We start from the raw sequence: 13,529 nt of genomic DNA, 5'->3' as shown, positions 1-13,529 counted from the left end.
ATTGGCATACGTACGAATAAAAAACAAAGTCGAATTGAGGAAGGTTTGATATGTTATTGAGAGGAGAGGAAAGCGGAGGTTTGAAAATATAATAATAATAATAATAATAATAATAATAATGATAATAATAATAATAATAATAATAATAATAATAATAATAATTGTAAGACACACACTGCCAGTCTGCCTGCGCTTACCACAAAGCCTTGGGCTTGTGTTTCAAATCTAAATCTGATTCCTTCTTCTTCTACTGTCGGTCAAGTTTCTTATAACCAACCAACCAACCAACCGGTAAGTCCATTTTATTCTATCACAAACCCAGACGCCCCAAGCATACAGTGCCTGTTCTTCTTTTATCAGGTATTATAAACTTAATCTCACTTTGTTTTTATTTTACATCTTATTCAATTGACCGATTAATATGGTTTTTCTTGATATAATTAAATATGCAATAAGAACTTCTTTGAGGTAAACGACTGCAATGGTATGCACCATATCAAGATTAATTGTCAAATAAGATTAACTCGTTTAATGGAGCAGATTAGAACAATTAGTTAGACTACATGCCATATATAATTAGATGCACCATTAGTTAAAAGGTTCATATATCATTTGTAGGAAGCTATATAATTAGGCAGTAGATGTTATACCATATATTTTGGATGTAGTAAACCTAACCTGCATTACTTCTAAAGATAATATTACCCTAAGTTTTGCATTTAAGAACATATCAAAATATTAGAAGAAATAAACAGACGATAGGCCCGCGCAGGTTAGAACATACTTAATTTTAATTGCTCAAGGAAGGAAGGAAGAAAGAATGAGGTTTGACCATGTTTAAGTGTGGAGACTCGTTTAAGACTATAAAGGTAGAGATGGTTTAGAAGAACGAGTAATAGACACTTGGAAGTAAACTAAGGGTATAATGGTAAAATTGAAACTTTTCTTTCTTTTACTTTCCAACTAGGGAACACATAAAAAGTAAACTTTTCTTTTCTTTCATTAAAATAGGGAACACCATAAAAAATCACATCTTTTTCTTTCCTTTCTCGCCTATTTTCCTTTCTTTTCTCTTTTCGCTCTGTTCCCGAGTTTCATTTAAGGAGGGAAAGGAAAAGAAAGGAAAGGAAAGGGTGGGAAGGAATTAACTCACTTATCTCACCTGCTGCTGCTGCATATTATTATTAGTATTATTACTAACTTGAGATTTCATTGTTGAACAAATCAATACTCTTAACAATTACTAATATTCTGCTGCTGCTGAAACCTAAATTACCTTTCATTTATTAACACTCCCTCTATATATACATTTGATTTTTATATCAATATCAGTTTGCTTAACACAGAGGGAGGTTTTCTTTCTTCAGATTGCAAAATGACAGTCACTGATGCCCCTAAACCGGAGGTTTTCTTTCTTCAGATTGCAAAATGACAGTCACTGATGCCCCTAAACCGGACAAATCCGCCAAGGTCTTTGTGGCCAGCCACCGCGGACTCGTGGGCTACGCCGCCTGCGCTCCCTCGGCTACACCAACCTCATCCTCCGGTCCCACTCGGAGCTTGACTTAACCAACCAGTCCGCCGTCAAAACCTTCTTTTCCATCGAGAAGCCCCAATACGTGATCCTCACTGCAGCCAAGGTCGGCGGCATCCACGCCAACAACACCTACCCTGCCGACTTCATCACCATCAACCTCCAGATTCAGACCAATGTCATCGACTCCGCCTACCGTTACGCCGTCAAAAAGCTTCTGTTCCTAGGCTCTTCTTGCATCTACCCCAAACACGCCCCCCAACCCATACCTGAATCCGCTTTACTAACCGGCCCGCTGGAACCCACCAACGAGTGGTACGCGGTTGCCAAAATAGGCTGTGCCAGGCGTATCGCCTGCAACACAAGTGGGACGCTATTTCCGCCATGCCCACGAACTTATACGGTCCGAATGACAATTTCCACCCCGAGAATTCGCACGTGTTGCCTGCTTTAATGAGAAGGTTTCATGAGGCTAAAGTTTCGGGGGCGAAAGAAGTCGTGGTGTGGGGTACAGGGTCACCGCTGCGTGAGTTCTTGCATGTGGATGACCTGGCGGATGCGGTTGTGTTTCTGTTGGAGAATTATTCGGATTTAGAGCACGTGAATGTGGGAAGTGGGAAGGAGGTGTCGATTAAGGAGCTTGCGGAGTTGGTTAAAGAGGTTGTCGGGTTTGAAGGAGAGCTTGTTTGGGATAGTTCCAAGCCGGATGGGACTCCGAGGAAGCTTATGGATAGTTCGACGCTTTCTAAGTTGGCTTGGGAAGCCAAGATTTCGCTTCGGGATGGTCTCGTTGGTACTTACAAATGGTACGTTACGACGCAATAAGTTTGCGTCTATGTGTTGTTACTGGTGATAAGTTGTTTTCTGTTTTAAGGTTATTATATTTACAGTGATTGTTATTTACTACTACTTTTTAAGAGCTATATATACTATATTTTGGGGATTGTGGAATGAATTATAATCAAGGAAATTATAAATTATGACCAAGTATTCAAATCTGGATCTTTGTTTATAAAGCAGATTTTGTTTTGGTATTACGCTGCTGCTGTTAATTTGTTTTTTGGATTTATGTTAAACTACTCTAATTAAAGTATGAAATTGTTGTTGAAATTCAAACATATACAAGCAAAGTTTATGCATCTAGGCTTTTGAATCCATGTTTCTTTTCTTAGTGATTGTGTTTGTAAATCTGATAAACAAAAGAACAAAGACAATAGTGTTGTAGAAATTGCTAGGCGCTAGTCGGGCAGTGGTGTCTAGTCGGACAGTAGTGGAGTACCGACTAGCGATAAATTGACGTCTAGCTGTGATTTTTACAAGTAACTCTTTACTATCATTCTTTTTTGCAAAACCATTTTACCACTTGTACATGAATCAACCCGAAACACGCTAAAATAGGGCATATAGAACTCGCGTACTATTAGATCTATCTCTAGCTTTCCATGATTTCGTTTGAACCTGAATAGGCTGAAACCGCCACTAATCTACACATAATGGGGTAATATTGTTTCCCTGTTTATTAGGTATGACCTCCGCTCGTTTATTTCTGTTGAACCACACAACAGACGAACTATCACAACATGTTGTTACAGTTCATGGTTATAACTATTAACAAAAATAACCGAGATCTCATGTGTGCAAGAAAGTTACTATCGACAACTCAACTGCCTCCAAACGTGCACGCTAACTCACAAGCCAATGTACAACACATATATACACTTTTTTACACATAACAGTGACTATCACAATAGAAAACAGCATAAACTAACCCAAACAACAATACATTTCCCACAAAGAATGATTTAGTTTAAATTATTGACCAAATAAATAATAGACTTTTGTGTTTAATCTCAGGCTCATAAATTGGCTTATAACTAGTTTTTATCTTTGAACAGATTACAAGTTTTTTGCTGCATAGTGGTCTAACTGCGTTTGTTTGGTTTGGAACATTTACTCGTACAAATTAAGAGTTTAAGGGACACTTTGGCGAGTGTTAGCGACAACACCTTCGCTTCGTTTGCTATATCTTCAGGCGAGGCGTACTCCTCCGGGTTATGACTGTAGCCCGCAAAATAAATAAACACATAAACTTGTATAAAATTCAAAAAAAAAAGGAAATGATGATATTTATGGCTGGCTGTACCTTTATAACATGGAATAAATATCATTCCCATTGGTTCTTTTCTACATAAATAAATTTCAAACCACATTAATCGTAACTTAAAAGTTTAGAGAACAATTAACGAAATTTTGTAGTAACAAACCTAGCCATAAAAAGAGAATCATGATAAGCTCTGCTGATCATCTTTTTGTGAGTCAAACCCAAATCTCGAGCGGCGGATTCCATTGCTTTGATCACAGATTCATCGGAGCGGGCGGGCGGGTCCTGGTATACAATTTGAAGTCCAAAAGCTCCACCCCTCGCCTCTTTGATATGCTCACAGCCGACTCATGGATCTTTTCAATAACCGTGTTTCTTCGTTCTTCATCAATAAGAATAAGAATAATAAATACAATGTTTAAGTGGGGTTAGTTACAGTGGCTGACTGAGGTATGTAGTAACTTAAAAAAACATTTGTAATGTGATTTTTTGGTAAAACTCTTGATTGCCCCCTTAAAAACAGTTAACTTGTAACCTTAGTCAGTCAGGCTAAATGAACTGGAGAGAAAAAATAAACATTTATGCCATTTTTAATGACTATTGATATGTTTTTAACATGTATGTGAACTTCATCACTGATGTTACATGATTTTTAAGTTCAAGTTTGTGTCACTTTTTTTAGGTAGACATGTGAAGAAACACAAATCCACTCTTCAAGGTCTAACATGTTAGTCCGATGGTTATGGTTAGGTATTCCTCACGATGGGTTATTGAAGGAACATGAGATCTCACCTCTCCTGGGTCAGATGGATGTTCTCTTCTGTTTTGGTACACATGTGAACCCGCATCTCGATCTTCTTCTCCAGTTGCTCGAGACCTGCCATGGAAAGACCGAGGGGGAGTGGAGACTGGAGGTGACTGCTAGGAGTACAGACACAAAAATATTGGTGGAGACCAAGAGTCCAAGAAAGGATCATTTCAAATGAGATATGAAGGTCCTTTATATAGGAAACTCCATGGCAGTCATCATGAACCTTAACCTTAATGGGCCAAGTCCGGTTAGGGGTTACCTCCACAACCCCCGGCCCATTGGGCCTTAGTTAGTAACCAAATAATAACATAACAGATATAACATCTTATGTAATAAGTAAATGGTCGTACCGGGGGTTCGGGACCCTACCTCTACAAGTCCCCCAAGTCCGTAGTTGCCATTTTTAAAGAAAGGGGAGCTATGGACTTATTTGGAGTGCTTGAGGGTTAAAAATAACGGGTTTTAAGAGGTTTTAAAATCATGATGGTGAATTTGGGTGGAACGTGTCTAGGGCGCGTGGGACGGATCGTGTCCGTCTTGAACATGACATGTGCGGGGCACGTGGAACGAATCGTGTCCGACTTGGGTTATTATAAGGTTCCCCAATCTTTATGTTTGGCGTGTGGCCGTTTGGGTCATTATCAGGTTCCCCAACCTATATGTTTGGCGCGTGGCCATTTGGGTTATTATCAGGTCCCCCCCCACCCACTTTATGTTTGGCGCGTGGCCGTTTTTATCGGAACGTGTTCGACGCGGTGTACCGGAGTATGTCTGTTTAGATTGGAACGTGCCCAACGCGGTGGACTGGATGGTGGACCGGAGCATATCCAACGCGGTGGAACCGTAGTATTTTCGGCGCGCGTTAAAATAAGTATCATTTAATTAACGCCAATTTAGATTGCCAACAATGGAGTATCGTTTTTATTAATTTTGCGGCTTTCTGCCTGCTTTTATATAAAATGAAATCGATTTACGTATAACACTTCTGTCACACCCCCAAATTTCCACTAACGGAGTTTTACCGTAAGGCGGGTGACAAACCAGGATCCGAACACATTAATCACACCAAACGACATCTATATGGTCTTAAAAGTTTTAACAAATCAAAATAAAATGTTCAGAGTACTTAAGTGCTAGTGCGGAAGCTAAACAAAGTGCGGGAGCCATCTCCCAGACAAGTTTAAATAATTCATGGCGCTACAAGCGCACAACCAATATCAAATAGATGTTTTCAAACTTAAACCAATGCGAGTCCATGCATGCAATGTTATCTTAATCCAAGTGCTTACCTGAGGAAAACATGCTAAAAAGAGTCAACACATATGGTTGGTGAGTTCACAGGTTTTCAAAGTTGTTATGCTCTATCAGTTCATAAACATTTATAAATAAAAGTGGCCCATGGTTAACTACACTTAGTTAACTCGTTGCCGCATAGTGTTATGTTTCCATCACGACCGAGGCTGACTAGTTATTGCCTCAAGTCAAGTATTGCCAAAACTTAACAATGTTTGGTCAAAGTTACACCCCGTTCGACCTCCAGTCGAGAATAATGCAGGGTGGGGTTTGTCAAACCCAATAGTACTATTTAAATTTACCACGCCAGTTAACCTTAGTTAACGGTCCGATGTTCGTGAGGACTTTCCATGGCAAAGAAACACTACGTTATAAGCAACCAAACGGTTGTGTAAAGATTTAGAGCAAGTAAAGTAAAACAGTTTTGCATGTTTCCTCCCCCAAAGGAAAAGTATAAAAGTGGGGCCGTAAACTCACCTTGTTGGTGCTTCGGGTATTACACAAATCCGACCGAAGTAAATGCGTCACGTGCTAAGACCCTAAAAATGCAAGTACGTGAGTAACTTGTGGGATGGTTCCTAGAACCACTAGTATCCAACAATCTCCCATTGTTTTTAAAAAAAGACTTTTGACCAAAGTTTGACTTTTGTTGACTTTGACTAAAGTTGACTTTGACTAAAGTTTTGACCTTTGACTAAAATATTGACCTTTGACTAAAAGGTTGGACTTAGAATGTTTACCTTATAATTCTAGTCACACTTAATCAATCATCAAGTATACACACTTAGCCATATTCCTTGCAATTCTATGATCAATACACTTTCACAACATCACAAGCAAGACTAACTATTTAGTCAACTAGTTCTAAGTTGACTTAAAAAGTCAAAGTTCTAATTTACCACAACTAACATATCACAATTTGCAATTATCTCAATTCAACCAACACCTTTATCACCTTTAACAATTTATACCACCTAAACCGATTTTTCTCATCAATCAAAACTCACAATTAAATTACCAAATAAATCACACATGTACACATCAGTATTAGGTTCAACATATATTTTTCTCACAATTTTTGGATTTACCAATTCGTCCAGAATATTCATATACTACAACAACATGATTTATATTTCTACAACAACACAGCAGTAATCAAAAATTTGTCAAAAATTCCATATTTATCCAATTGATGCAAGACCAATTGGACTAGATTCCTAATTCAATTTACAACATCCTAGAAGTAGAATTATATTCATATCTATTTTATCATCAAGTTATGAAATTTACAACTCAACTCAGAAATTATTATCCCTAAATCAGCTTTGCATCCTGATTTTATAAATTCATAAAAAGTACTCAAACAGAGTCCAAAAATTAAGATTCTGAACTTTCTGAAAACTAGATTCAAAGTACATGTTCATAGAATCAAAAATCGATCAAAAACTCAAACATATCAAGTTATCCACAATGCAATCCGGAACATCAAGTCTGCCAACAAGCAGTTTTAGGCACAATTCACTACATTTTGATTCAAAATCATCAAGAAACATTTATGATTCAAAATCATCAAGAAACATTCTTACCAAATCAAATTTCATGTCTTATTTTTATCCATTTGATTTCTTAAGAGAAGTAAAAACACATGTATTTATAAAAGACTCAAAAATACTAATCAAGACACATACAAAAATCCTTTTTACTTGTCAAACTTTGATCATCCCCTTTCATGATCCAACCATTTGGATACAAGGTTCATATGAATTAAAAGAAAAAGAAACATATAAACATAATAATCTACTCACTTTGCTTGATCAAATGCTTAAACCCTTGTTTACCAAAATCACCAACTCTTGTGTTATGGAGAAAATACTAGAAGATGATTGTTTGTATGAAAGAAAATGAGAGTATGTGTGTGTGTGTGTGAGTATCACGGCCAAGGAGAGAGGAAAAGGTGTTGGCATCCAATAGTTGTAACCTCCTTGTTATTAACAACCCTTTATGATTGATTTAATGAATAAAATTACTTAGGTTAACTTTTATTAACTCATGTGTGACATGCTACATATTTTAATAAACATTTCCTATGTAACATAACCTAAGGTTCCATTTAAATAATAAACATGTTACATGACATACAATATAACCTATTTAATCATTTAGCTTACTTACAATCACATCATCATGTAATAACATATTAATCACATAGCACATTATACTTATCATACATGTTATATGACATGTTTATTATAACATGCAAGACGAGTTTATTATCCTAGTTATAATTAGTCACTTATCCTTGTTTAAGTCACCAATGACACGTTGACTTAAATATACGCATACATGACATCACGTGTACAAGAGTTCATACTCATAGTTAACAGAACTAACTGAGTTTATAGACATAGTCAACAGGATTTAACTGGGTTTAGTTAACAGAGTTAACTTAAAAATGCCGGATGTCACAACTTCGCAGCTACGCCGTGTTATAAACGGGCGTGCCATCGAGTTGGTTCAACGCATACACGTTGTACGTCTCGTTGTTGCGAATGTCGTAATCTCCTTCTCAATCTTAACTTTGGCGTTTTGGGCGGAGCGTGTCTGTTTTTGGCGGATCTTGCCCGTCCTTAGATTTGGGGGGTAGCCGAATGTTTTTGCATTGATATACATTTAACTGTTTAATGCAAATTTTATATACTCCAAATTTTTATTTTGTTTATTATATAAACAAAAATTTTGAGTTTTTTTTTGAAAAATAATTCACTTACACGATCAAATACATATATAAATTGGGTGTGATGAGATTCTTGTTGGTTCGCCAAAGATACAGACTGATTCTCTTTTTAAGATACATAATTTTTGGTAACTTCTCTCTAGAGAGGGAGTTGGGTTTTGAGGTGGCCCATAAGTGTTGCGTTTTGCAAAGCCTAAACGCTATTTGGGCTTTGAGGTGGCCTTTATTTTTATTATTCACTAATGGGCCAGTTTGATGTGTGCTGTTTTTTTACACTAGTTGCGTGCCCACACGATACGGCGAGGTAACTGGTGTTACTGTTTTTGTATGTGTGTGACTTAACAATAGTACGCGCGTAACACGACTATAGTATGCTCATATTGCGACATTGAAATCTTAACCGGTGTTAGTAAGCACGTTACACAACGATTGTGCACGCTCATCCAGGTGTTGGTGCGCACGTAACGCTACATTGAACTCGTCCGCTTGACAATGTTCTAGCCGAAATTCGTTACGACTTGATCCCTTTCAACCCAAACACGTCCCGACCCAAACCAAATTAACCTTTTTGTATCGACTCATTCCAACCTTAACCTTTTAGACCCATGACCCGAACGACCAAAACCGCCGGATTCGTTTGTCGGTCTTTAATGGTAATCACGTAACACGTTAAGGTTTTAAAATGAAAAAACAATAGCAATACCATACTCAAATTAAAGAGAATAAAATACTTGTTTTTACGGTATAATGTTTTCTAAAAAATATTGACGTGTGAAAAAATTATAAACGTTTAAACGTCGTCGGGGTAGTTGGTTTAAAATAAGGGGTATATATGTAACTATTATATAAATTAACAAAATGTGATTAAAATTAATGGACCAAACTTGTAATTATTTTTTAATAAATTAAAAATAAACAGTAACATTATTTTGGTTATGTTAAAAGACAAAATTGTCAAAATACAAAATTGCCCATAAAATGTCTTAATATTGTGCATTATAGTTTATACTAAAAGCAACAAGTTTGGTACCTCTTAAAAATTAAGAGGTCTCTCACTCATGCTTTATATATAGTATAAATAAACGATGAGTTTTTAAAGTAGAATAATGATTCCTCGACAAATCACAAAGTTTTGAAAATCAACCGAAAGCTGATATGGTAAACAAGGGTTGCATGGTGCATGTGAGGGTGAAATATGTATCAATATTGATAATTGATTTATAATGGCGAGGTCACTCATAAAGATTTTTTGTTCAAATCAGGTTATTAAAGTGTGTAAAAGTGTTCTAAGTTTAAATATTTTACCTGGTTAGCTAGAAGAGCGAGAGAGGCTATAAGGAAGAGAGAGGGTGGTGGTTGTGTGGAATTTCGGACGGATTTTGTGATAAGGGAGGATGAGATAGGAAAAGAGGTGGACGACTGATATGCGTTGTGGATGCTTTATGGACATATCCAACATTATGTCTGTAAAACCCGTCCACATTCAATGTGGACAAATATATGCATTGGAGGTAAAGTTTATGAATAATGGATGCAACAAATTTGAAATCGATGAAAAAAAATCTACCATTAGAAGCTAAACCCCAAAAAAAGAGCAAATATTACAAGTAACCCATACCCAACTAAAAAACGAAATACTAAAGATGGATGCAACCACTAAAGATGGTTACTGTGGTTGTACAAAGAATTTGAGTTATTTTGTAAAATTGAACACTTTAAAAAACTCCATTCAATATCCTTTTTTGCATTGAACATAAGAAACAAGAAAATAAGAACAATCATGAGGTGTTTCAAAACTACAACCCTCTTTGCGTTCTCTAAACGATGATGAAAGTGGATGACAATGAAATTGCTTGTTTTACTGCTTCACACTTAGCAAGCGAAGGTTCAAGTTGTGCTAGCATTACAACCCAGAGTAAAAAATTTTTTGGAAATGCCGAATACATAAAGAAACATAAGATTGGAACCTCCTAACCAGTAGCTAGGAGCCCAAAAAACGTACAAAAAAGATAAAAATGGTGTGGAATAGAAACTCCATTATTTGTATGTGTTTTCTTTTCTTGCCTACATAAAACTGAAAGCTAAGTCTCTCATAAAGAATGCCAATGTTTTCATGAGCCGGAAAGGTAGAAACAGTCTTTAGTCAGAAGAATGGCTAATAGCATGTACATATCTCTTTTCACTCGACAAACATGTATTTAACTTTTTATTAAATTTAAACCTGACCATGCAAAGTTAGGCTGAGGGGTGTGGGGCTTCAACGGGGGCGCTAGAGCCCCTCCGCTCGCGCCCCCAGGCGCTAACACCACACCACCGGGGCGCTAACGCGAAAAACCATGCAGGCGTGAGCCTGTTAGCGGGAGAAGAGAGAGAAAAGCACGGGATTTGATGGTTTTTTGACCGTTGGGAGCCGACCAAACCCAAAAAAAAAATATTTTTCCTATATAATTATACCCCATTAAAGCCCCCATTAAAGCCCCCCATACCAGGGCCAGGGGCTCCAACACCCCCCTTATCCAGTTTCTCTCTCTGCCACACGTTATAATATTATTGGTTGGAGCCCCCATTAAAGCCTCATTGTAGATCTGTTGGAAATATTGGAATTTTCTTATCAAGTACAATGGGTGTTTCACTACTTTAAACACAAAAAGTTTTAGTTTTTTAAGAAATGTACTTGAAAAAAGTTACATAATAAAATCTAAGTAAAATAAAAATATATTTAAAAAACTAGTGAAATTGAAAAATAACTAAAAAAACAATTAGGGAAAAATGATATTAGCCTTTTTGTATTAAAATAAAAAATAAATAAATCATTTTAAATGGCTATGTAAAATAGTAGTAGTTTGTTAATAGTATGCATAGAGATTCTTTATTTAAATAGATAGATAGATGATTGACGTTTGCAATCTATCAACGGTAACCCAAGTTAAATGGATGGGGCACCTTCACATTTTTTATTTGCGATTTACCTAATAATATAAAACATTACCTCGTAACCAAATACTAGGTACCAAAAACAATAATTTATTTAGTGGGCCAGAAAAAAAATTATAAATTATAATCTTAAAACGTACCAAAAAGTGAAGTTTTACTTATTTTAAACCAGTCCTTTTCTTTGCTCCCTTTAGTATAATTATAATATATTGAACACAACCAGCTTTTATAATGATTTAATAAATTTTAAAATCTAAACTTTAATTTGGTCTAATAAACATTTGGATCTCATTCTCACGTTAGTGTGTGAAACAAAGGTAACCAAATGCAAATGTTTGGTCAAAAATGGAATAACCAGCCAGTCAACCTTTAGCCAAGAAACAAAAAAAATGTTTTAACATTACATTATTTATTATTATTTATTTATGATATGCCAGCAACAGCTGTACTTCGTGTTCGACAACACACTATTGGCTCATTCTAGAGACCACCACAACACAAGATATATAATCTCAACTCAAATCTAAATCTAAATCTAAATCTAAATCTAAAAACCGCCTTTCTTTCTTTCTTTCTTTCTTTCTATATTCCAAATACTACTGCTCTCCCTTATCGTACGCCTCTCTGCACTTCCCTGCTAAACGTACACCCCACTCACACTCTCTTCTAAAAAACCATCATCATCATCATCATCACCACCTATACCTTCTTCTTCAAACTTATAGCTACTAGACTACTGCTAGTCTACGCTCCTATTATCACCTTTGCTCTGTACATCTATACCTGTTGCTTATTCGTACACATCTGGTTTAATATAGCAGCTTTCAAATATTTGAATCTTTTACCTTTTTTGCTACAGATCTAGGGTTTTCATGCAAATTATTATTATTATTTGGGTTTGAGTTAAAATAAGTTTTTATCATGGCGAACCGTTGGTGGGCTGGGAATGTGGGCCAGACTGCTGGGATTCATTTAAGGCATACGCCGGTACCGGAGGACGAGAAGACGGCGTTGGATGTCACCGGAAATGGTGCAAACCCTAATGATGAAGAGGATGAGGAGTTTGGTGAACAAGAGCATAATAATAATATTGTGGGAGGGGTTTCTTTGGAGGGTCCCGAGCCTACTAGCTCGGGTGGGGGCAGGCGGCCTCGTGGGAGGCCGCCGGGCTCGAAAAACAAGCCGAAGCCCCCGATTGTGATAACTAAGGAGAACCCTAATGCTCTTAGGAGCCATGTGTTGGAAATCACTAGTGGGAATGATGTTTCCGAATGTATCGCCACGTTCGCTCAGCGCCGACACCGTGGGGTGTCGGTGCTGAGTGGAACGGGTATTGTTACTAATGTGACACTCCGTCAGCCCGCTGCCCCAGGCGGGGTTTTGAGTTTACAAGGACGGTTTGAAATACTGTCCTTGTCTGGGGCGTTTCTCCCGCACCCGTCTTCACCTGGGGCCACTGGGCTGACGGTGTATTTAGCTGGGGGTCAAGGGCAGGTGGTGGGTGGGTTGGTGGTTGGGCAATTAGTCGCGTCTGGGCCGGTGATGGTTATTGCCGCCACGTTTACTAACGCGACTTACGAGCGCTTGCCGTTGGAGGACGAGGAGGAAGGGGGTGAAATGCAAATTCAGCAAACTTCAGGGGTGAATGCTGGAACTAGTCCACAATCTGGAGGGGGTGCTCCTCAAGGGGAAAATATTCCATCTTCTTCAATGCCAGTTTACAATCAGCCCCCTAAACTATTGCCAAATGGTCAAATGCATCAGGACATGTTTTGGGCGACTCCACCGCGCTCGTCACCGTCTAATTTCTAGCTATTTTCAATGCAAGTGCAAGATGGTCTCTTTTGTAGAAGAATAGAGGTAGTTTGCTACAAAGTTAGAATCTTTCATATTTTGGTTAATGATAGTTTGATTAGGATTATCACTTATGTTGTAATATGACTCACTCATGTGTATTTTGGGGCTTAGTTTGATGGTTTATGAAGCTAGTTTTACTTAACTCCTATTGATTTTTTTGTGTTTTATGTTAAAATTTTGACCCATTGGGACTGCCAATGTGAATGTGAGAAGGTTGAAAACCTTGAAAACTTCACTTGGTCAAAAGGTTTACTTATTCTAAAGG

The 13,529-nt window shown here is 37.4% G+C and overlaps 2 pseudogenes; both read left to right on the top strand.

Moving 5' to 3' along the window:
- Positions 1 to 1,413: 1,413 nt before the first annotated feature.
- LOC143576917 (GDP-L-fucose synthase 1 pseudogene) lies at positions 1,414 to 2,514 on the top strand (annotated as a pseudogene).
- Positions 2,515 to 11,987: 9,473 nt separating this feature from the next.
- LOC143576916 (AT-hook motif nuclear-localized protein 20 pseudogene) lies at positions 11,988 to 13,328 on the top strand (annotated as a pseudogene).
- The last annotated feature ends 201 nt before the right edge of the window (positions 13,329 to 13,529 follow it).

This window comes from Bidens hawaiensis, unplaced genomic scaffold, assembly GCF_021521415.1.
Source record: "Bidens hawaiensis isolate Kalapana, Puna unplaced genomic scaffold, B.hawaiensis_p1.1 tig00028338_1, whole genome shotgun sequence".
In the NCBI taxonomy this organism is placed as follows: Eukaryota; Viridiplantae; Streptophyta; class Magnoliopsida; order Asterales; family Asteraceae; genus Bidens; species Bidens hawaiensis.
This window is presented reverse-complemented; position numbering and strand designations above follow the sequence as displayed.